Genomic DNA, 25,553 nt, shown 5'->3' with positions numbered 1-25,553 from the left:
GATATCCCAATTTTTAATATTTGTTTGGCATTTCACTGCCCAATTTAATCAACCAATGGATACACATGATTATTTAAGGTTATAATGAGTTATTGATATTAAAATATATTCACAAAGTGGGATATGCTTCTAATCACAGAATGTACCAAATACGATAAAATGTGGAAACGCAAGCCATTTGTCTCCGAGGCATAGAGTTTCTGTAATCAGCACTACTCGCTTTTTCCACAACAGCAGTTCAAACATGAATGGCAAAATATCCTAGTTTCCAAATGTTTTTCTCTAAAATTATAGCTCTGCCATATTTGTCTCATAATGCAAGATCTGCTGCATGATCTGACCATTTAAACTAATAAATTGTTTGTAGCTCAAACATATCAAAAGTTAATATAAAATGTGACTTGTGTTGCTGCAGAGTGCATGGCCTATTGTAAAGGTTGACTGGTCACCTTTCTCACTGCTGGGTTTGTATGTTACACTGGTACTAATAAGGCAAAATCTTTCCAGACACTGTTAGCATGTGTACACATGTCAAAATAATAAAATATCTGAAAATATACTGCATTACGCTGCAGCCTTTTTTTTTATGCATAATTTAGTCAACACTACGGCATAATGTTGTCATACTTTGCTGCATAATTAATTCCAGTGGCCCCACCGCAGGCAGCACATGTTAAAAGTGCTTGTGAATGAAGCCGGGTGACTGTAAGTTTGCGAACTTAGTTTGGTGTGCGTGCAAATCCTGCATTGCCAATCCCTGATGAGTTGCAGCTACTACTGCTGAAACAAGGCCAATGGGGGTACCTATAGGTGAGGCAGACTGGCCTCAAGGGCAGTGCCAGCCATAGCACTGGTGGTGTCCTGTGCATTAATGTTTGTTAGTGGACCCCAATGACCACCTCTGCCATGGATTCCCTCACTACCACCCTTTAACTGTGCCCCCCACGTTTCCATAACCACGCTCTCTCAGATGCATTTAAATTGATTTACAGCGCCACTCATACCATTGTAGGGTGTCAGAGCACTTTACATCACACACATTACACAGAGACAATCAATATGTGTGTGTTAGACCTGTCGGCCCTTTGGGGGGACCCTCCTATTAATTATTTATTTTGTCCTTTCTCTGCCTCCTAATCTTTTTTTTTTTATGTCCACTGGAATTTTTGGTGTTGCCTATTTGGAGCCGGGTGCCATTTTTATCCTTAAGGATAATTTTTTTTTTAGGCCTAGGTGCCTTTCTGACTGAATCCACAGGACTCACAAAATGGTGGCTTACAACTGCCACCTTTCTGGTTACCTCAGGATCTAGGGCCATAGGACTCTATTAGGAAGTTCCAGAACCTTCTGGCTGGTTCTAGTTGCCAGAGGCTAGTCTATAAAAGACCAGAACCAGGGCAGCCATTTTGAAGAAGAGCTAGGAGTGGTCAGGAGTGGAGGCTACCTGAAGGGAGGGAGGTGCGCTGTAAAAGGAGAGTTGTCTAGAACTGGATGCCCTTGCCTTTTCCTCTGATGCTACCCCCTACTAGTTGACTGAGCCCTGAATCCTCTAAACCTGTTTAGGAACACTCGTTCTCATTGAGCTTTTTGAGGGAAACCCCATAACAGACCTGATGTGAGGGACCTCTGACCCGAGAGAAAAGGAGGGTGGAAAATAGCCGGATTGCTGTGGGGTAAAGTTTTTACGATTCCCACCCGGGCTCACCGTCACTCGGTTGCTGCTCGGAGTTAGAGGGCCTTAAGTCTGTCAAGTTGTCCCCTATGCCCTAATCTGAATTGAACTGCTGACATCGAACGAGGCAAGGAAAGGTGAGAGCTAAGTAATCACCGCCAATGCCCCGGAACTGTGCTTGTCAAAACACGGAGAAGGTGTAACCCTAGCTTAGGGCGATTGACCCGCTGAAATCTCCGCTGCTAGGTTGTGCCTCCGGTGTGGACTGGCAGCATCCCCGGGCCCCGTTGAGGAGAGCTGGGACAAATGAGGGGGCCTGCTTCTAGTGAGCAAAGTGTCAGTTCCCCCAGAGAACGCATCGCGGGAGTCCGTGTGTTCTGCCACCCGGCAAGCGCCGGAAGAAGGGGGCGTGAAGCTGAGGAGGCCGCACCCACCCTTTCTGACGAGCGAGAGGAGGGCGGGACACCAGGCCAAGAGAAGTGCTGAGTTAGGTGGTGCAACTTCGGCCCGGTCAGCTGCTGGAATCCCGCAGCGTGTGGGCTGGAGACAAAGTATTGTGACAGAAGTACGAGTGGAGCTAGCAGACAGAGAATTACCCGGCCGAACTCCGGTAAGACTGTGAAAGAGTGGGAGGGAGCCCAGGCGCTGAGGGGGTCTCGCTGCCACCGTCAGAGTCGAAAGGTTCGGCTGGAAAACACGGAGGAGCGTAACAGAGACTGGGGGAACGTGTTGTTAATTGTACTCCTTTTGCCCCGGTTCCTTAAAGGAGGGAAGTCATTGGTCAGGTTAACGCCCATTATGTGAGAACTGCCGAGTGCATCAGGCTTGTTGGCGAGACTGAGAATAACTGTCCGCTGGAGTTAAAGACCTGGAGGAAGTAATTTCTAAAACACCATAGTAACTTTCTTGCCTAGTAACTGGAACTGAGCTACTTCAGTGTGTGTAGAACTCGTGCATGTTAATGTTAGAGGTCTAGGCATGGTAACAGAGTTCAACAGAGCTGTCTAGAGTTTAATTCTCTTTCAGATAAACAGAGGGGGACTTGCGAAGTGAGTTTGAATATATCATTCATCTGTAAATGAAATGTTTTGATCCAACAAGGTTATTCAGAGAACTAGAAATTAATGAAGCTGGGAAAAATGATAAAAACAGATACCTCAAATGTACTGTCTGAATTGTACGCAGGATATTGATTTTGCAACTAAGAAAGATACAAGAAACTACCAAAAAAGGAAATATAAAGATTTTCTACCTTTCTAAACATGGTGTGGTGAATCCTTTTTGAGTGAACGGGCATTGGGTTACTACATGGGTGTGATGCAAGTGTAACACTATAGCCCTAGAGAAGGCCTTGTCCACTTAATGTCAGGCTACCCAATGTGGACTGGGAACCCCAGGTCTAACATAATTGGTGATCAGCGGTGGGATTAGAGCTTATGCTTGCATCCGCTTGGTAGTGGCTCAGTGTGCGCCACATTCCCACACCTGGAGTTTTCTCCTGGCGGACTCCCTAATTAATATTTTTGCTTTTCCAAATTTACTCCTGGTGGTGGGTGGAGGTAACTCTCACTTTACCCCCTTTCTTAACTTCTTCCGAGTGGCTGTCCCTGACCATAAGTGGCAAAATGGAATTTGAGTTGGAAGAATTGGAGACCTATACTGCGGCCCAACTCAGAGACTTTTGCCAGAGAGAGGGGGTGTACTTCAAGCGAGGTGCGAAAAAGAGTGAACTTCAAATTAGCTTGAGGGCATGGGGGGAAGCGCACCAAGAGGGGAAGATGGAGGAGGAAGAGGGGGACCGGGACACTGTCATCGAGGTTGATGGTCTGTACCCACCGGAGGGGGGGAACCTAATAACAGGTTCAAGGACACTCTCAAGGGAGGGTGAACTAGCGGACAGGAGGGAGGAGAGGGAGTTAAAATGGGAGTTGGCAAAGTTAGAGAAGGAGAGGGAGGAGAAGAGGCTGGCTCACAAACTGAGTATCAGGGAGTTAGACCTTAAGGCCCTGCAAATAGGGACTCCCAGTACTCCTAATGGTGGCAGTGAATCCAAAGACACAACCAGAGAACCCAGACCCTATCTACCCAAGGACGTAGTCGCCAGCTACAGCGCTGAGGATGACATTGCAAAGTGGCTGGCTGCCTATGAGGTCTCCTTAAGAGCCCATGGGATATTGGAAAAACACTGGGGGAGTGGTTTGTACAAATACATACCTCCTGCAGGAAGGAATACCCTTTTGGCCCTAGAGCAGGGAGAGCAGACCCCCTACCCCACCATGAAAGTGGCGCTGATAAAAAAGTTTGGGCTGACTCCGGAAAAATACCGACAGAAGTTTAGGAGTAGTCACAAACTAGGCACACAGAATTGGGTGGATTTCCTAGACTATGCAAAGAAGGCCCTAGAGGGTTGGGTGCAAGGCAGCGAGGTGGGGGACTACGAGGGGTTGTATGACCTCGTCCTCAAGGAGCACCTACTCACGAAATGTTTTTCCGAGCCGCGACAACACCTGGTGGACAGCAAGCTGACCAGCCCCCGGAAGCTTGCTAAGGAGACAGACATCTGGGCTAGTACACGGGTGTCCTCAAAGGGGACTGGAGGGGATTCCCAAAGGACTGGACAGGGCGCTCCCCAGAAGAAAGAGGGGGGAGATAAAAAGAGGGAGTTCTCAAAAGTCCCCCAAAACAATTTCCAGGGAAAAGGAACAGGATACAGTCCCAAGGCTAACCCGCCAAGAAACCCTCATCCTGGCCAAAGTCAGCAGCCATGGGTTGTCCACTGCTATGAGTGTGGTGGAGTTGGGCACTATAAGGGAGATGTTAAGCGCCCAAAGAGACCACCCCCTCCCACTGGAGGAAAAGCCCCGGGAGTAGCTAGTGTAGTGCTCGGGGAGGAGTTTCCCTTAGATAAGGGGGGGGAGTGGGCGGGTGTCACCTTAGTGTCCCTGGGAGATTGGGAGATGGTTCCTAAGATCCAGGTGCCCCCAAATACTACCAAGTATGGGCAGTGGGTCACCATCAATGGCCAAAGAGGGGAAGCTCTGAGAGACACAGGAGCCAGTATGACTATGGCAAGGAGTCATCTGGTGTCTCCAGAGCAGGTGATTCCACATGTACTCCACCCCGCCGCGATGGCTGACGGCAGAATGGGTCACTACCCGGTGGCCGAGGTTCCATTTGAGTGGGAAGGGGTTGCAGGTCTACTTTGAGTTGCCGTAAGCCCTGCCGTGCCAGTTGATTGTCTGTTGGGGAATGATATGGAGCACAATGCTTGGAAGGAGGTGGAATACCGGACTCATTTTGAGATGCTGGGTACACCTGACTGGGCCTGTGCCAGCACAAGGTCCGCGACTACCCGGAGGGGGAGTTAGCTCACGCTGGAGCCTGGAACAAAGGCACAGCCAGCTGCCAAAAAGGGAACGAACCGTGGACAGGAGGAGCCTGCCTCGACATCCTAGCCTTTTGATGTCCCTGCACCCCTGCGATGGTGGACCTAGAGACCACAGAGGGAGATGTTGTCTCACTGGAGAACCTACCCATCCCTGCTGAATGGCATGTGGAGGGAGGGCCTACCAGGGAGGAGTTTTGTAAGGGCCAGGAGGAGTGCCCTACCCTTGAGGGACTAAAACGACAGGCCAAAGCCCAGGCAGCAGGTAATGTTACTGGGAACTACCAAATTTACTGGGAGGGTGGACTCTTCTACAGTGAACCCAAGGCACCAGTGCACGGTTCGTCACGGGCCTTAGTTGTCCCACAACGTTACCGAGCCTTTCTTTTGGACCTGGCTCATGAGATACCCTTGGCAGGACACTTGGGTCAGGACAAGACCTTTTCCCAGCTTGTCCCCCACTTTTATTGGCCTCAGATGAAGGTGGCGTCCGACACTTACTGTAGGACATGTGTGTCTTGCCAAGCCAGTGGGAAAACAGGGGTGAAGCTGAAAGCTCCCCTGGAACCACTTCCTGTCGTTAGCACCCCCTTTGAAAGGGTGGGCATCAACATTGTGGGGCCATTGGATCCACCAACTTCAGCTGGTCACAGGTTTATCCGGGTTCTGGTGGATCACGCCACACGGTACCCAGAGGCAATTCCTCTGAGAACCATTACTGCACCTGCAGTGGCTAGGGCCCTGATGGGGATCTTTACCCGAGTGGGTTTCCCCAAGGAAGTTGTGTCCGACAGGGGGACCAACTTCATGTCAGCTTACATGCGGGCTATGTGGAAGGAGTGTGGGGTTACCTACCGGTTCACCACTCCTTATCACCCACAGACCAATGGTCTAGTGGAAAGGTTCAACAAAACCTTGAAAGGCATGATCAGAAGTCTGCCTGAAAGCCTGCAGAGGAAATGGGACGTCCTCCTACCCTGTCTGTTGTTTTCCTACAGGGAAGTGCCACAGAAGGGAGTGGGCTTCAGCCCCTTTGAACTTCTGTATAGGCACCCTGTGCGTGGACCTCTCAGCCTGGTGAAGGACGGATGGGAAAAGACTCCCAGGAAGCTTCCCCAGGATGTGGTGAGCTATATGCTGGCCTTCCGGAGCCAAATGGCTAAGTTGTGGAAGCAAGCTTCCGACAACTTGGAAGCCAGCCAAGCAGTGATGAAGGAGTGGTATGACCACAATGCTCACCCTGTGGAATTGGAGCCTGGCCAGAAAGTGTGGGTGATGGAACCTGGAGAGCTCAGTGCCCTTCAGGATCGCTGGACAGGCCCCTTTGAGGTGATTGAGAAAAAGGGTAAGGCCACCTATCTAGTGGATCTTAAGACCCCCCGGCAGCCCCATAGGGTGCTCCATGTCAATCGCCTCAAACCACACCATGAGAGGCCCGAGGTCATCTTAATGATGGTGACTGATGGAGCAGAGGAAGAGGAAAGCGAGCCTCTCCCTGACCTTTTTTCGTCTCAGGAAAAGGATGGGTCGGTGAAGGTGATGAAGCAAAGCTTTGCATATTTTGCGGCTTGCCGAAATCAAGAACCTCATTTATGTGTAATAAGGTAACCCGTGTATGTTTTACTAACGTTTATATTTAGCTTAAGTAAAGTTCCCGAAGCTTGCCTATGTGTATTTCTAATGGATTAATCCGTGTCCTTTTAAAAATGGCCGTCGCTTGTATTTTAGTTACTGCGCATGCGTCAGCCACACTCACGTGTCCTGACGCGTCTGCAGAAGTGGAGGGAAAGTTATGCGCATGCGTAATTCATAGCTGTGCTTATCATGTGGTACAGCTCGTGCCACTGCTCTTGTGTCCGTGTCAATGTAGCTAACATTTAATGCAATTAAGTTTATTTCTGGATGATGAGTTAAAAGTACAAACCCTGTGATGTGTTTTCATAATGACATTATTATGTATTAATTTGTTTTCGCTTACTTTTCATGTACCGCGGGAAATGGGGGTCTGAGTGAGAGGAGAGCCATATTGGAGGTCCCTTCTGCGCCTGTGCGACATTCGGCAGCACGAGGGACCTTGGCTGATGGAACATAGCCAGCTGGCAGTGATGGGCGAGATGCTCCTGAGAAAGTCACCTCTGCCCTGCGAGAACAGCGAATGTAGCTCCTTATGTGATACATTGTTATATTGCGCTACTGTTAGCTCATGGGAACCCCAAATCTGCTAGGCGGTACCCAAATATGTTAATGAAGGCTTCAATTCGCGTATTGTGATTGGTGTGTTACCCAAACCCTACCTTAGGACCAATTGAAATTGAGGGATTCTGACACTTTGCAACATTGGGGGGTGGTACACTGTCCCCAAACTGTATATCTACCCTGGGTTCACCTAGTGAACCGTCCGACTTGTCTGGTTTAGCTGACCTGTCACTGACCCAACGCACTCAATAGGTGACTGAAGATACAGAGCGCTGCGGAGCACTCTGTCCGAATTTGACCATAGGCTAAGGTTCTACTGAACCTTAAAGTGCTGGCAAAGCACTTAGCTGGGAGTTCGCTGACCCAATCGGGGTCTTGATCGATAGCTGCAGAGCGGGTGGAGCGCAGGCGTTGCTTCCGAACTGTGGGTTCCGGTCCTGTCCTGAAGAGGGTCCTGTCCTGAGGGTTTGCTGTCCTGTCCTGAGGGTCCTGTCCTGATTCCTATTTCGAGGGTATCCTGTCCCGTCCTGGGTGTCCATTCTGCACCTGCTGTCCTTTGAGGGGTATCCTTCCTTGAGGGTTTCCTGTCCTTAACTGACCCGTGGCCAGGGTTTGGTTTCCACACCTTTTCTAGGTAAATATTACTCTGAACCTCTTGAAATTCTTGCACCTTCTGAATTTCTAACTTTTGCTTAAATAAAGTTCAACATTGCATATGTTATATTTCCATGCCTTTCCGCAACTATTGAACAGTCATTTATAATTTTGCGAAGTTATTCCTATGTCTTCTCATTTGTTAGAAATCATATTTTGCATAGCAGTGTGTCATTTTCTGATATGGTCTAGAACTTCGTTGCCTAGGTTGTTCAAAGGCCCTTTCACCTTAAGTGAAGCGTGTTATTCATTATAAGTTCTTCTATAGTCACACACACTTAGTCTATCCCTGTCTAGATAATACTGACTTATATAGTATTTTCTCGTTACATTTTATTTTGTACCTTGATGATTACTCTGTCATTATTTCTTTCTGCCTATGTGATTTACGTTATCTTGGTTATTGATTGCCTTATTTTACTGTACCTCATGCAAGAAAATATTGAACTTTAGATAAACATTTTAAAACTTCCAGTTGTCCGTGGTCATTTAAACAGTATTTGAAGGTTATTGGTTGGGTTTGTATTTTGCTGCCTTTCCTTTACAGCTAGCTCCCTGATTCATTGTGGTCATTAGGCACCCGCATCGGTGGATGGTAAGTCGGGTGCACCGAAATTTGGTAGCAGGGAACACACACACACCAACTTGATAGAGCTCGTGAAGTCACCTGATCGATGTATATGGTGGTTTGGAAAGTATATGGGCCCTGAAGCCGGAAACGGCGAAAACTGTTGGCCGGGTGGCCTCGCGCGCTCTATCAGTTTTCTGGTAGCTAGAGGATGGTTAGGGACTAGCTAAAGGTTAGGCAGGATTAGTTGGACTAGTTAAGTCGGAAGCTGCTATTATATTAATGCTGCTATAAGAGCGGCTGTTCTGAGGGAACTGATCACTCTCTTGTGAATACGCTGCTGAAATTCATGAATTGCTGTATTGTTATTTTTCTTGTTCTTATATTGTTATATGTACTAATCCATGCAATTGTCAATCGTTTAGTTAAGTGTTGTCCGAACTCCCAGGGGAATTGAAAGGGCAAGTGGTGAATAGAATCCATTGTCCTGAGGTCACAGGTTCGAGGAAAGTTAGGTGCAGGTTAGGATAACCGGGAAGCACTAACTAGGGTTTTCTGAATACATGTGTGAATAAATGACAGTAACGGGGTTCATTGGCAAAATTCCCATAGTGGCGTAACCTAGTAAGGGTCACATCGGAAAAGTAGCAGGTTCCTCGGAGCTAGCGTGAAAGCAGAGGGGTCCGCTGAGAAACCTTAAACTCGGAACATATCCCGGAAAGAAGTGGATGAGTTTAGGGGAATAACAGGTTCATCGATGCTAGAGTGAAGGGTAGGCGGAAGAGATCTGCCCGCAGCGAGTGAAAAGTAAATGGAAGTAGTTTACTTGCAGCAATAGAATTCTTTCTCTGTCTAGACACTTGAGCACTGTGGCGAATGTGTATTTGTTGTAAATTAACCAAGCACTGAGCACTTTAAAAGAAAGAAAGTTTCCGTTACCTTGTGAAGGGAGGGAGTCAGTCGCGAAGCGCCTCTGACGTCACTCTGTGCCGCGCTGGGATTGGTAGACGCAGCGGGCGGGTAGCGGAGCTGAAATTGTAAAGGAGGGGTGAGCGCCGGAGCGTGGGAACTATCTCACGAAGGGGCCGCGCACCCATTGGCGGAGCTTATTTTGTGTCGCGCACCCATTGGTTGCACGAATTTTCTGAAGCGCATTCTGATTGGAGGTAGTTTGTAAACAAAGTTAGCGCAGAAGTCGTATGTGGCACTCGCGGACTACAGAGACTCGACCTGATCCAAGGCATCTAGGGTTTGAAAGGGATCAGTGGAAGGCTAACAGATACGATATTATGTACGGAACCAAGAGAAAAATGTCCCTTGTAAATAAGGTGAAAAATTATTTTAAAACGGACAAACCGATTAAATCTAGGGAAGGTGTTCTTGTCCCAGCACCCAATACTCCCGCCTCATTCATGATGTTTGACCGAGGGTACAATACCTGTGTGTGGCTGGAGAATTGGGTGAAGTACACAAAAGATGACGGAGTATTGGCTTTTCCGTTAGATGGTACTTTCAATGGTAGGATCTTATTTAATTTAAGAACCCGAATGAATGAACTGCATCCCAGACCGAGACTAACGCAGTATGAGGCATTAGAGGAATGGGAGATTGAGGCTTTTGAAAGAGAAAGACCCCGAATGGACAAGGGTTTGACCAAGTGGTACCCCAGGCAGAAACAGGAGTCCAGGGATAAAAGGATGAAACAGTGGAGACAGAGCATGATTGTTGAAGGTCTGTTTCCCATGATGCCGGCATGTCATAACGTTGGAGCGGGTGAGAAAAGTACTGAAAAATGTAAGCATTGGGGGGCCCTGGGGGACTCAGATGATGAATTAATAGATGACATCTGTACCAGAAGTCCGCCACCTTACAATGAGGGAACCCGACCTTCCAGTGTAGGAGATGTTCCCCGACGCCACTTCCTAAAGGAAGAAGACAGGTCCCTGGGACTGGGAGGGGGTGGTCAAGTATTACCCTATCCTGAGAAACCCGAACTGGCGGAAACAAGGGATATATATCCCAAAGTGCCCGCAAGTCAGGAAGAAAAATATCCACGCACGAAAACTTTTTTCCCCAGACCCTTGTATGAAAGCGAAGAGAAACCTTCGAATTCGGGACTGCCTTTTGTTCAACCTCCATATGGGGAAGAGCGCAGGTCCTTTAATACTGGAACTTTATTCCCGAAACCAAATTATGGGGGAGGACCAAGTGAAACGCATCCTACTGCCCCGAGTTTTACTCCTCCATTGACCCCACAGATATTACATGACACAACTCTAAGAAGGGTACTAGTGGAAAAGGAGCAAGAGGCTCTAGCTAGACAAAGAACAGAAATAATTCAGAACATTTCTCAGATAAATACCAGTCCTGAGGCATTGACTATTCCAGTAACTATTGGACCGGTGGTCCCGTTATACGGAAATAGTCAGGGAAATCCGATTACTCCAGTCATGACCCCAGTCATAGCAACCCCGAGACAGGAACCAATCATCATAGATGATCAGTCCAGTGAGTGCGAGTCTGAAGTTGCATTCTTGGAATTGCCAAACAAACAGACTGGAAAGGGAATACAGCAGAGGTATAACCCTTTTAATACAAAAGAAATTAAATTAGAGACAGCAAAAGGTACTAGGAATGTCTCTCTGGTAACTCCGGATGAAATTGAGAGTTGGAGTCGTGAATTAGAAAAGCAGACTCCGCAAACAAAGCCTTTAGACCTCTACAAGCTGAGGGTTGAAATAGAAGAATTAATGGCAGGAAATGTGGGGTTGGATCGATTGAATACCTACTCTGAGGAAGAATTATCGTTCATATGTAAAAGCTTTACAAGGAACACCAGAGTGCTCCATGAAAAACTGACCGAAACAGCAGTTAGTATGGGGGTAGATATCTCAAAATCCAAGCCCTTACAGAAACCGTACAGAGCAGACTTCTCAGACAAAGATATAGAACACCTGAATGTGGCAGGGAAGAAGTTGCAGATTAAAGAATTAATGGGGGTACTGCAGAAATGGGGAGATGTGGAAAAATGGAGAAGCAGGTGGGCGAAAAAGAGGGAAGAGGTTCGCTCCCGACAAGTGACTCCCGAGTTTGCTTTAAGAGAGGTAGAAAAACCTGAGCAGTTATGCCCCATGCGCGAAGTTCCAGGGGGGAAATATGTGCATGTCCCCTGGTCTAGGCAGGATATTGTGTCCTTCACGAACGATTTTCCAAAGTTACGAGAGAAACCAGTTGACTGGTACCGGCAGGTGGAGAGGTTCGTGAAGGTACAAAAATGTCTGTGGAAAGACCTGGATGGGTTTTTCGACATTGTGGTTCCAGTAGATTTATGGACCCAGTGTAAAATAAACATAGATTGGCCCAGTGAAGAGTATCCCAGAAACAAGGAAACAGGGGAGCCATCAAAGGAAGTCATGCGAAAATATGAGCAGGTAATTCAGCACTTGAAAGAAAAGGTGCCCGCTAAGGAAACTGATTGGACAAAAATAGATAGAACAACACAGGAAAGGGACGAGACAGTGCACTCTTTTTATGAGAGGTTATTGCAGGTATTTAAAACATACAGTGGTATTGATAACATCGACCTGAAGGATATGACGGACTTTATTTACAGGTTTGTAAATGGTTTAAGACCTGAAATTTGTCAGTGGATAAAAGACAATAAAATCTGTTGGCATACTAAGAAAATGGATGAGGTCCTGCGGTACGCTAAGTACTGCGAGGACGAGATGGCAGAAAAGAAAAAGGCCCTTAAGGAGAAGGTTATGTGGGCTCAGGTGAAGCTCGCAGAACAACAGGAAAAACAATTGAGTAACATGGTTAAAAATGCTGAGAACAAAAGTCCTGGGGGAGGGGGTGGAGGAAAGCCCCGGCCCAAATTTAGCAGGGAAGAGGCTATGAAAAAATTTCCCTGCCATCAGTGCGGCGAAATTGGACACTGGCGAAACGAGTGTCCCCAATTAGTCGATGTTAATGAGAAAACTCCTGATTTAATTCCACAGACGCAGAAAGAAAGACCAAGAAAGACTCAACCCCAGGTAAAAACAGTTCAGGTGCCTCGAGCACCCAAACAGGTATACAGGGGAAGACAGGCAGAAAATGAAGAGATAGAGGTTTGGGAAAGCGGGGAGAACAGAAATACAGCAACTTCGCAGTATCTGCTGAATGATACCTTCCTTTGTAATGATCAGGACTGACGGGGCCTGAGAGGGGAGGACGAGGAGTGCGTACTTGGCGCTTCCTTGCCGGTAGACCAGTCTGGACCATATATTGAAGGAAAAGTTGACGGAAATGATGTCACCTTTCTGTTGGACACTGGCGCTACCCGTTCTACTGTAAGAACAGTGGACGTTCCAAACCTACCCCTCTCGGGAGAAAATATCCAAGTAGTAGGTGTATCTAATCAATTGATTAGTACTCCTGTTACCGAACCAATGGAGATTTCAATTGGAAATTTTAAACAGATGCATAGATTTGTCGTCTGTGACACCAGTCCAGTAAATTTACTGGGACGTGATTTGCTGTGCAAAATGAACTGTACCATCTTTTGCACACCAAAAGGTGTTGAAATACAGACCCCAGATGAAGACGGCATTTATAAATTATTGTTGCTTAGACCTGACTCAGAAATTAAAAGATTGACCCTGCAGGACTTGCCCCAAGAACTACAGGAAGCCGTAAAACCAGAGGTGTGGGATTTCACTGGAAAGGATGTGGGGTTGATGAAAGATGTGGACCCCATACAAATAGCCATCAAGGACAATGCAGTATATCCTAACACTAGGCCCTACCGAATGAATGCTGAGGTGAAAGCAGGTGTCACTCTGGAAATACAAAAATTATTGGAAGGAAACATCATACAGGAAGTGATGAGCAGCCCATGCAACTCACCGATTATGGGCATCAAAAAGCCTAGTGGCAAGTATAGGGTAGTGCAGGACCTGAGAAAGGTTAACAAAATTGTAGTTCCTTGCTGCCCTATTGTCCCAAACCCTGCAGTGATATTATACCAGATTCCTTGGGATGCTGAATGGTTCACTGTGATTGATTTGTGTCATGCATTCTTTTCGATACCCCTGCACCCCGACAGCAAATTTCTTTTCTCATTTGCTTTTGAGGGTCACGTGTATTGTTGGAACAGGGTCCCTCAGGGGTATACAGAGAGCCCCTCTATCTTTAATCAGATCTTGAAAAAATGTCTAGAGACTTTAATCTTACCTGGGAACTCTGTATTAGTGCAGTACATAGACGACCTTCTATTGGCGTCTAAAAGTCACAGGGACTGTGTAGTTGACACCATTGCCCTCCTAAATCACCTGTGTGAGAAAGGGCATAAAGTGGCCCCTGACAAACTGCAGTTCTGTGCAAAATCAGTGAAATATCTAGGACATCAGATAGAAAAGGGTGTCAGAAAAGTCACTTCAGAAAGAGTGAGAATAATTCAAAAAATGCAGTTGCCCCGTACTCAAAAAGAAGTCAGAATGTTCCTGGGTGTATTAGGGTACTGCAGGCAGTGGATTCTGGGATTTGCAGCCTTAGCCAGGCCCTTGATAAAAATGACCACGAGAGGAATGCCAGATGTTGTACAGTGGGACGATGAAAGTCTAATGGCTTTTACAAGATTGAAAAACTGTCTGTGTACAGCCCCTGCGTTGGGAATGCCAGATTATTCCAAAGAGTTTGCCCTATTCTGTGACACTCGCGATAATTGCGCATTGTCAGTCCTGACTCAAGAACATGGCACGACCAGGAGGCCTGTGGCCTATTTCTCTGCCACACTGGACCCAGTAGCCGCTGGGTTACCAGGCTGTCTGAAAGCAGTAGCTGCTACCTGTGCAAGTTTGGAGCAGAGTGAGTCCATTGTCATGGGACATCCTGTGACCGTGTATGTTTCACATGGAGTGGTAATTCTATTGACCAGAACTAAAACACAATATCTCACCCCTAGTCGGCTGACTAAATACGAGAGGATTCTTGTGGGTGCAGCAAATGTGAGCATTGTTAGGTGCGGTATTCTGAACCCTGCCACCTTACTCCCCGACCCCTTGGAAATGGAAGGTGGGGATGATGATGAACATGATTGTATTGATCTGACAGAGTTCAGTACCAAGCCACGCCCTGACATAAAAGAAGTACCATTGCCTGAGCATGATAAAGAACTATTTGTGGATGGTTCCTGTCTAAGACATGAATTAGGAGGCTTGAGTGCTGCTTATGCAGTAGTGTCTTTCACAAAAATTGAACAAGCAGGTTACCTATATAACATCAAGTCTGCACAAGTAGCCGAATTGATAGCCATGATAATGGCTTGCAAAATTGGGAAGGACTTACGCATAACAGTGTATACTGACAGTCAGTACTGTTATGGCGTTGTGCATGACTTTGGCCAATTATGGCTGCAGAGGGAATTCATGACTTCCTCAGGTACTCCCATTCGGAATGCAAAAGTTGTTCATGACCTTTTAGAGGCCATCCAGTTACCCAAAGAACTGGCAGTGGTAAAATGTACTGCTCATCAAAGGAGCATGGACAGAGTATCTCTGGGAAACGATTATGCTGATCGAGTGGCTCAATGGTGTGCCAAAGATCGGTATATTGTAAATCCAAAACGAGGGGGGCCAGGAACCAGCTGCCAGCTTCAGGTGTTTGAGGAAGTGCCTACATGGGATGAGGTGAGAGAGTGGCAGGAGTCGGCTCCTTGGCAAGAAAGAGAGAAATGGAAGGAGGATGGATGTAGACCGAGACGTGTGGATGGTGTGATTTTGGGCCCAACTGGTATGCCTGTGTTACCCCGACACTTGCTTGGCACAATGGCAAGATTAATACATGAAGGATCACACATTGGTAGGGATGCCATGATTCTGGTATTTCAACAGACTTGGTACAGTAAAAAGTTCAGGAAGGTAGCAGAGTCCCTCTGCCAGAGGTGCCTGTCATGTCAACAGATGAACCCAGGCAAGAGGACAATGGTTGAACTGAGCAAGATTGGGAGGTCAGGGGGTCCCTTTATAAAGATACAGGTTGATTTCATCACCATGCCCCGTTGTGAAGGGAAACGATATGTCCTTGTCATTGTTTGCGTATTTTCAAAGTGGGTAGAAGCTTACCCTACTCCTCAAAGTGACGCACTGACAGTAGCGAAGTGTTTACTAAAAGAACTGATACCTAGGTTCGGAATACCATGCATTATTGAATCAGATAAGGGTGGACATTTCCAGAATGACATACTGGCTGAACTTTGTAAGGCCTTTGGAATAAGGCAGAAACTCCATTGTGCATACCACCCAGAGGCTTCTGGAATAGTGGAACAAGTAAATGGAACTATCAAAAACAGACTAGCAAAACTGACAGATGCTACTGGCATGACCTGGGTGAAGGCCCTGCCCCTGGTCCTGATGGGACTGAGAAGTGTTCCAGACCGCAAGACAGGCCTAAGTCCCCATGAAATCATTATGGGAAGAGTGATGAGACAGGCATGGGTGCCAGGAAGCAAACTGTTGAGTATTACTGATGATTTGGTGCTTGAATACTGCAGAAGATTGGGTGACCAAGTGCGTTCTATCTCTCGCCAGATTGGAGACGACGGCATCCTTAATCCAACGACTCCTCTCCACAACTTGGTTCCAGGAGACTGGGTCAAAATAAAGAAGCACACTCGATCAAGCTGTCTGGCACCAAGGTGGGGAAAGAAACGCCAAGTAATCCTGGTGACAACCACTGCAGTGAAAGTCGCAGGTGTTCCCCAGTGGATCCACGCCGGACACACTCAGAAGGTATTGCCAGACAAAGGATTTGAAGAACCAGGGCAACCAGCAGAGGACCCTGAAGGAGCCAGACCAGTAGCAACTGACAACGAGCAGCCCAGCACCAGTCAGGTTGCAGGAACAGCAGACGTTGGCCCAGGAGTAGTTGACTGCGAACTGCCAAGAAACCAGCCTGCTGAAGAGGTCCAGGAAACTGAGCCAGGAGTAGCTGAAGACGAGCTGCCAAGCATATGGCCAGAAGAATGGATACCGATGATTGATCTGACCGAAGATCCTATCAGAACAAGAGAACGACTTAGTGAAGGTAGAGAGTGGACTAGTCAGGAAAAGCAAGGCACAGGCGAAGATCCTCAGCCGATTGAGATTCAAATCAAAACTGAGGAAGGAGAAGGTCAGACAGGGACAGAGCACGTGATTGATACAGAACAAGTGAATAAGACTGAACAAGTGCCCGATACTGAACACGTGCAGGATACAGAACAAGTGTTTGATACTCCTCCATTAACTCCTGATGTGGATAAGGGACAGACTAGACATAGAGTAATAGTTCGAGCAGAAGAAAATAAAGAGATCGAAGTGCTTGAACAGGATCAGATAGGGTTAGAAAAACGGGTTCAGGAAACAGAAACAGAAACAGAAACAGAGACAATTGAAAGCCAAAAACAAAATATTCCTGAACAAGGCCAGATTAGTAACCAGGCAGAAGAATTTGATGCTAGTCCTGGAACTAGTCAGATAAGGGAAGTAGGAGAAGAAAGTGGAGAAGAATTACCACAAGATAAAGAGAACAAGAGAATAAGAAAAGAAAGTGAAGTCAAAGTACCGACTAAGAGACTAAAGAAAAGAAACAACCTTGAGCCTAGGTTTGTAAAAAGACTGAGACTAAGGATAAAGACAGTGGAAGAAAAACGTGCAGAAGCAAGAAGAAGTGCTCGAATAGCAGAACAAGAAGAAGACTCTTCCAAAAGAAGGAGTGAGCGAATAAAAAGGCAAAACAAAAAGTACAAGTCTCCTGAATGGACACTGGTTTTGGAAGAACTTGAAGATCTTGATATAACTGACGTGAGCGACGGAGAACCTGTCCCAGAGTACTCAGCTGAAGAGGAAGACGAGCCACCGTGAATTTGCACAAAGTAAGCTAGTTGTGTAAAAAGTAAAAAAAGAGGGGTGAGAACACTCCTACTGAGCTAAAATGTCTGATTCAACAGTGAATGGTAGACCTAGTTGCAGCCGTTTTAAGACGTGTTGCAAGGTGTGTATATGTAGTGTAGTAGTGCTGATAGTTATCTGGATAGGATTAACAATTTTCATTCCCTTTGCTGTAAGTAAAGATACTAACATTGTCCCTACTGAAGTTGTAAATACTGACAATGAGGAGCTGACAACACAGAGTGTAGAAAGACATGAGAGAGCATTGAGACAAACTAAACGAGACTTAGAAGCATCAGATGAGAAAGGACTACATTACCATGGAATGAAAAACAGGACACATTTGAATGTTTTCGCAAACTTGTTAATACACTATGTAGAAACTATGGAAATTGAAGATTGCTATGTCTGCATGAAGCTACCTACTTCGGTGGCTGAAGGCGTGACATACCATCATCTGCCATTAACATATGGAATTTCCTGTAGCATTTTAGCTAGTTTATTTTACAAAAGGGGACCGTTACAGTATTATTACTCTAACAATGACGTGATCTTTTCTGAACTGCCTATACGTGGGAACTTGAATCCTGTACATACCAAAACTGACACCATAAGATATATGGGAGACTACTTTCTGACTATAGGGAACATTGACATAGCAGATGCACACAGAGATAACTTGACTTGTTCTTTGCGTGAGCAGGAAAAGATGTTCCTGAACATGGCAGAGAAAAGGAGAATTAAAATTCAGAAGAAGGCTAATGACGAAAGTCAGAAAAAGCCAAAGTGGGCAGAAAACATGGAAGGCACCTCATCTGGTGGAGCGGGTCCTGCTCTGTTGCTGGATTTTGAAAAGAAAGGCAAGCTATGTCTTCACCGCGAGAAGACTAGCTATTATAATAATGTTTTCATTGGTTCCAGTGAATGCGAACATAATTACAAGGTAATTGGAGGTTGGGGTTTCAAAAATGGGTCAGAGCCTGTGTTTCCTGGAATTTATTATATTTGTGGGGACAAGGCTTATTTCAAATTGCCGGATCACTGGTATGGGAGCTGCTACTTTGGCATTGTTTTCCCGAAAATATACCATGTGAATGGAAAAGCTGGAAGCAATGAAGATACTAATGGCTTAGTGCGTAGTAAAAGAGAAAGTATAGGTGAAATTATGGGTAGTATTTTCAGTGCACTGATACCTGGAGTGGGAGTGGTTCTGAACACTCACAGAATTTGCAAATTGTCTACTATAGTAGATGTGCTGTCTACTGAAACAGCTCATGGATTTCTGCTGGTCAATACCGAAATGGTTGCGATCAGATCAATGGTTTTACAAAATCGACTTGCTCTTGACACCTTATTAGCGAAAGAGGGCGGAGTCTGCCGGATGTTGAAGGCGCAACATTGTTGCACTTATATTCCGGATAAAAGTGTACAGATCAAAAGATATGTGAAAAACATTACTAATTTGACAAAGGAACTCAAACCACTCGAGGTTGATAGTGCCTGGAAGAGACTGGTAGATGGTCTCTCAAATGTAGGTCATTGGCTTGCTAGCATAGGTAAAAGCTTATTATTCAAAATTCTGATGCCAATTGGTATTATAGGTCTTATTATACTTTCCATTTTCTTATGCTGTAAATACCGCAAGCGCACCAAAAAGCACGAGGTAAATGCAAGAGGAGTGAAACGAAGTGTGGATGAGATTGAATTAGAGGAAGTGAATGATCAGATATACAAAAAGGTGAAAACTTCTCACCCTGCTAAAACTGAAAGAGAAAAGTTGGAGCGGTTGCTGGAAGAAATAGAACTTTATAAAGTATGAAAGAAAGTTGGCATCTGGTTCCAGTATAATTTGTGATGATAGTAGATATCATCAAAGAGGGGATTGATGAAGCAAAGCTTTGCATATTTTGCGGCTTGCCGAAATCAAGAACCTCATTTATGTGTAATAAGGTAACCCGTGTATGTTTTACTAACGTTTATATTTAGCTTAAGTAAAGTTCCCGAAGCTTGCCTATGTGTATTTCTAATGAATTAATCCGTGTCCTTTTAAAAATGGCCGTCGCTTGTATTTTAGTTACTGCGCATGCGTCAGCCACACTCACGTGTCCTGACGCGTCTGCAGAAGTGGAGGGAAAGTTATGCGCATGCGTAATTCATAGCTGTGCTTATCATGTGGTACAGCTCGTGCCACTGCTCTTGTGTCCGTGTCAATGTAGCTAACATTTAATGCAATTAAGTTTATTTCTGGATGATGAGTTAAAAGTACAAACCCTGTGATGTGTTTTCATAATGACATTATTATGTATTAATTTGTTTTCGCTTACTTTTCATGTACCGCGGGAAATGGGGGTCTGAGTGAGAGGAGAGCCATATTGGAGGTCCCTTCTGCGCCTGTGCGACATTCGGCAGCACGAGGGACCTTGGCTGATGGAACATAGCCAGCTGGCAGTGATGGGCGAGATGCTCCTGAGAAAGTCACCTCTGCCCTGCGAGAACAGCGAATGTAGCTCCTTATGTGATACATTGTTATATTGCGCTACTGTTAGCTCATGGGAACCCCAAATCTGCTAGGCGGTACCCAAATATGTTAATGAAGGCTTCAATTCGCGTATTGTGATTGGTGTGTTACCCAAACCCTACCTTAGGACCAATTGAAATTGAGGGATTCTGACACTTTGCAACATTGGGGGGTGGTACACTGTCCCCAAACTGTATATCTACCCTGGGTTCACCTAGTGAACCGTCCACTTGTCTGGTTTAGCTGACCTGTCACTGACCCAACGCACTCAATAGGTGACTGAAGATACAGAGCGCTGCGGAGCACTCTGTCCGAATTTGACCATAGGCTAAGGTTCTACTGAACCTTAAAGTGCTGGCAAAGCACTTAGCTGGGAGTTCGCTGACCCAATCGGGGTCTTGATCGATAGCTGCAGAGCGGGTGGAGCGCAGGCGTTGCTTCCGAACTGTGGGTTCCGGTCCTGTCCTGAAGAGGGTCCTGTCCTGAGGGTTTGCTGTCCTGTCCTGAGGGTCCTGTCCTGATTCCTATTTCGAGGGTATCCTGTCCCGTCCTGGGTGTCCATTCTGCACCTGCTGTCCTTTGAGGGGTATCCTTCCTTGAGGGTTTCCTGTCCTTAACTGACCCGTGGCCAGGGTTTGGTTTCCACACCTTTTCTAGGTAAATATTACTCTGAACCTCTTGAAATTCTTGCACCTTCTGAATTTCTAACTTTTGCTTAAATAAAGTTCAACATTGCATATGTTATATTTCCATGCCTTTCCGCAACTATTGAACAGTCATTTATAATTTTGCGAAGTTATTCCTATGTCTTCTCATTTGTTAGAAATCATATTTTGCATAGCAGTGTGTCATTTTCTGATATGGTCTAGAACTTCGTTGCCTAGGTTGTTCAAAGGCCCTTTCACCTTAAGTGAAGCGTGTTATTCATTATAAGTTCTTCTATAGTCACACACACTTAGTCTATCCCTGTCTAGATAATACTGACTTATATAGTATTTTCTCGTTACATTTTATTTTGTACCTTGATGATTACTCTGTCATTATTTCTTTCTGCCTATGTGATTTACGTTATCTTGGTTATTGATTGCCTTATTTTACTGTACCTCATGCAAGAAAATATTGAACTTTAGATAAACATTTTAAAACTTCCAGTTGTCCGTGGTCATTTAAACAGTATTTGAAGGTTATTGGTTGGGTTTGTATTTTGCTGCCTTTCCTTTACAGCTAGCTCCCTGATTCATTGTGGTCATTAGGCACCCGCATCGGTGGATGGTAAGTCGGGTGCACCGAAATTTGGTAGCAGGGAACACACACACACCAACTTGATAGAGCTCGTGAAGTCACCTGATCGATGTATATGGTGGTTTGGAAAGTATATGGGCCCTGAAGCCGGAAACGGCGAAAACTGTTGGCCGGGTGGCCTCGCGCGCTCTATCAAAGGGAGTGATTTTCTCACCATCCCTGACTCCTGAACAGCAGAGGGACTGCTGCCAGGTCCTGGAGCAATATTCCTCGCTGTTCTCCCTTGTCCCGGGAAGGACCCACCTGTGTACCCATGATGTTGACACAAGAGACAGCCCACCTGTGAAGTCTAAGATCTACCGGCTGTCAGACAAGGTGAAGGCCAGCATCCACAGTGAAGTCACTAAGATGCTGGAGCTAGGAGTAATTGAACCTTCAAGTAGCCCCTGGTCCAGTCCGGGGGTTCTGGTACCAAAACCTGCCCCACCGGGCATCACTCCAGAACTAAGGTTCTGTGTGGATTGCCGGGGACTGAATTCAGTGACCAAAACTGATGCTCATCCGATCCCTAGGGCGGATGAACTCATTGACCAGCTGGGAGCTGCCCAATATTTGAGTACCTTTGACCTCACTTCAGGGTACTGGCTGATCTCCCTTACAGATGGAGCAAAGAAGAGGTCAGCCTTCTCCACACCTGAGGGCCACTACCAGTTCTGTGTAATGCCCTTTGGGCATAAGAACGCCCCTGCCACCTTTCAGCGGCTGGTGAACGAGGTCCTCTCCGGGATGGAGGCCTTCTCTGCTGCTTATCTAGATGACATTGCCGTCTTCAGCAGCAGCTGGGAGGACCATTTGTGTCATCTACAAGCTGTTCTCCAGGCCCTGAAACAGGCTGGCTTGACAATCAAGGCCAGCAAATGTCAGATTGGGCAAGGGTTGATGGTGTACCTAGGCCACGTGGTGGGCAGGGGAACAGTGCAGCCCCTCCAGGCGAAGATTGAGGCTATCATGGCCTGGGAGCCCCCCAAGACCCAAACAGAGGTTCGAGCTTTCCTGGGTCTCACAGGATACTACCGTCGCTTTGTGAAGGGGTATGGCACCATTGTGGCACCCCTAACTGAACTTACATCCAAGAAGCAACCCCGACCTTTCGACACCTTGAAGCAAGCAATGTGTAAGGCTCGGGTCCTAGGAGCCCCTGATTTTTCCAAGGAATTCATTGTCCAAACAGATGCATCAGAACATGGCATTGGGGCAGTGTTATCGCAACTCAATGAAGAGGGTCTGGATCAACCTGTTGTCTTCTTGTCCAGAAGACTGCTTCCCCGGGAACAGAGGTGGAGTGCCATTGAGCGGGAGGCCTTTGCGGTGGTTTGGGCGCTGAAGAAGCTGCAGCCATATCTGTTTGGCTCGCACTTCCTGGTTCAGACTGACCACCGGCCCCTTCGTTGGCTGATGCAAATGAAGGGAGAGAGTCCCAAGTTGTTGAGATGGTCTATCTCTCTACAGGGAATGGACTTCCGGTGGAATATCGGCCTGGAGCGGACCACGCCAATGCAGACGGTCTCTCTAGGTATTTCCGCCTTAGTGATGAGAACTCCCAAGGGGTTGAGTAGCTCTCCCCACTTTCAGCTGGGGGGGACGCGTGTTAGACCTGTCGGCCCTTTGGGTGGACCCTCCTATTAATTATTTATTTTATCCTTTTTCTGCCTCCTAACCTTTTTTTTTTTTTATGTCCACTGGAATTTTTGGTGTTGCCTATTTGGGGCTGGGTGCCATTTTTATCCTTAAGGATTTTTTTTTTTTTTTAGCCCTAGGTGCCTTTCTGACTGAATCCACAGGACCCACACAATGGTGGCTTACAACTGCCACCTTTCTGGTTACCTCAGGATCTAGGGCCATAGGACTCTATTAGGAAGTTCCAGAAACTTCTGGCTGGTTCTAGTATCCAGAAGCTAGTCTATAAAAGACCAGAACCAGGGCGGCCATTTTGAAGAAGAGCTAGTTGTGGTCAGGAGTGGAGGCTACCTGTAGGGAGGGAGTGGAGGCGCTGTAAAAGGAGAGTTGTCTAGAACTGGATGCCCTTGCCTTTTCCTCTGATGCTACCCCCTACTAGTTGACCAAGCCCTGAATCCGCTAAACCTGTTTAGGAACACTCGTTCTCATTGAGCTTTTTGAGGGAAACCCCGTAACAGACCTGATGTGAGGGACCTCCCACCCGAGAGAAAAGGAGGGTGGAAAATAGCCGGATTGCTGTGGGATAAAGTTTTTACGATTCCCACCTGGGCTCACCGTCACTCGGTTGCCGCTCGGAGTTAGAGGACCTTAAGTCTGTCAAGTTGTCCCCTATGCCCTAATCTGAATTGAACTGCTGACATCGAACGAGGCAAGGAAAGGTGAGAGCTAAGTGATCACCGCCAATGCCCCGGAACTGTGCCTGTCAAAACACGGAGAAGGTGTAACCCTACCTTAGGGCGATTGACCCGCTGAAATCTACGCTGCTAGGTTGTGCCTCTGGTGTGGACTGGCAGCATCCCTGGGCCCCGTTGAGGAGAGCTGGCGACAAATGAGGGGGCCTGCTTCTAGTGAGCAAAGTGTCAGTTCCCCCTGAGAACGCATCGTGGGAGTCCGTGTGTTCTGCCATCCAGCGAGCGCCGGAAGAAGGGGGCGCGAAGCTGAGGAGGCCGGACCATGTCGCACCCACCCTCTCTGACGAGCGAGAGGAGGGCGGGACACCAGGCCAAGAGAAGTGCTGAGTGAGGCGGTGCAACTTCGGCCCGGTCAGCTGCTGGAATCCCGCAGCGTGTGGGCTGGTGACAAAGCATTGCGACAGAAGTACGAGTGGAACTAGCGGACAGAGAATTACCTGGCCGAACTCCGGTAAGACTGTGAAAGAGTGGGAGGGAGCCCCAGGCGCTGAGGGGGTCTCGCTGAAACCGTCAGAGTCGAGAGTTTCGGCTGGAAAACACGGAGGAGCGTAACAGAGACTGGGGGAAGGTGTTGTTAATTGTACTCCTTTTGCCCCGGTTCCTTAAAGGAGGGAAGTCATTGGTCAGGTTAACGCCCATTATGTGAGAACTGCCGAGTACATCAGGCTTGTTGGCAAGACTGAGAATAAGTGTCCGTTGGAGTTAAAGACCTGGAGGAAGTAATTTCTAAAACACCATAGTAACTTTCTTGCCTAGTAACTGGAACTGAGCTATTTCAGTGTGTGTAGAACTTGTGCATGTTACTGTTAGAGGTCTAGGCATGGTAACAGAGTTCAACAGAGCTGTCTAGAGTTTAATTCTCTTTCAGATAAACAGAGGGGGACTTGCGAAGTGAGTTTGAATATATCATTCATCTGTAAATGAAATGTTTTGATCCAACAAGGTTATTAAGAGAACTAAAAATGAATGAAGCTGGGAAAAATGATGAAAACAGATACCTCAAATGTACTGTCTGAATTGTACGCAGGTTATTGATTTTGCAACTAAGAAAGATACAAGAAACTACCAAAAAAGGAAATATAAAGATTTTCTACCTTTCTAAACATGGTGTGGTGAATCCTTTTTGAGTGAACGGGCATTGGGTTACTACATGGGTGTGATGCAAGTGTAACACTATAGCCTTAGAGAAGGCCTTGTCCACTTAATGCCAGGCTACCCTATGTGGACTGGGAACCCCAGGTCTAACAGTGTGTAAATCACTGTATAGAAAATGTTACATAAGACTAAGGGCTACAAGGTGTAGGAGTCACATGACAACCATACTAGTAGCCCGTATAGTTTTATAGTGATTGGTCTGGAGAAACACAATACCCGGAATTTAAAACATAATACCATGGTTGGGGGTTCTCCTTAATAATGAGAATTGATTTCTGTCCAAAAGAATTTATTTATTTATTTATTTATTTGGCTTATAGAGCGCGACAGATACCCAAAAAGGGCTTCCCGGCGCTAAGCAGAATAATGAACTAGAGGGATAGGAAAGGATTGTATATGGGAGGACAAGGAGGTCACTGGTTAAAGAGCCAGGTCTTAATGGCTTTACGAAAGTACGCATATCAGCTTTCAAGGCGGAGCAGTTGGGGAAGGGAATTCCAGAGTTTTGGGCCAAGGAGGGAGAAAGATCTACCTCCCATCCTTGCCCGACGTGTCTTAGGGACGCAGAAGAGACCTTGGGTGGCAGATCTTAGGCAGCGGGCAGGCATATAGGTGTGCACAAGGGTCTGGAGATATTTGGGAGCCTTGCCCCACTTTATCCTGTGCATGAGGCTGAGAGTCTTAAATTTGACCCTGTTTTCGATTTTAAGCCAGTGGAGTGCCTTGAGGTGGCTGGACATACTGTCTCTCCTGTTGCATTTGCAGAGCAGCCTGGCTGCCGCATTCTGTACCAGTTGGATGCGCTTTGTAAGTGCCTGAGAT

Source organism: Lissotriton helveticus, chromosome 6 (genome assembly GCF_964261635.1).
Source record: "Lissotriton helveticus chromosome 6, aLisHel1.1, whole genome shotgun sequence".
NCBI lineage: Eukaryota > Metazoa > Chordata > Amphibia > Caudata > Salamandridae > Lissotriton > Lissotriton helveticus.
This window is presented reverse-complemented; position numbering follows the sequence as displayed.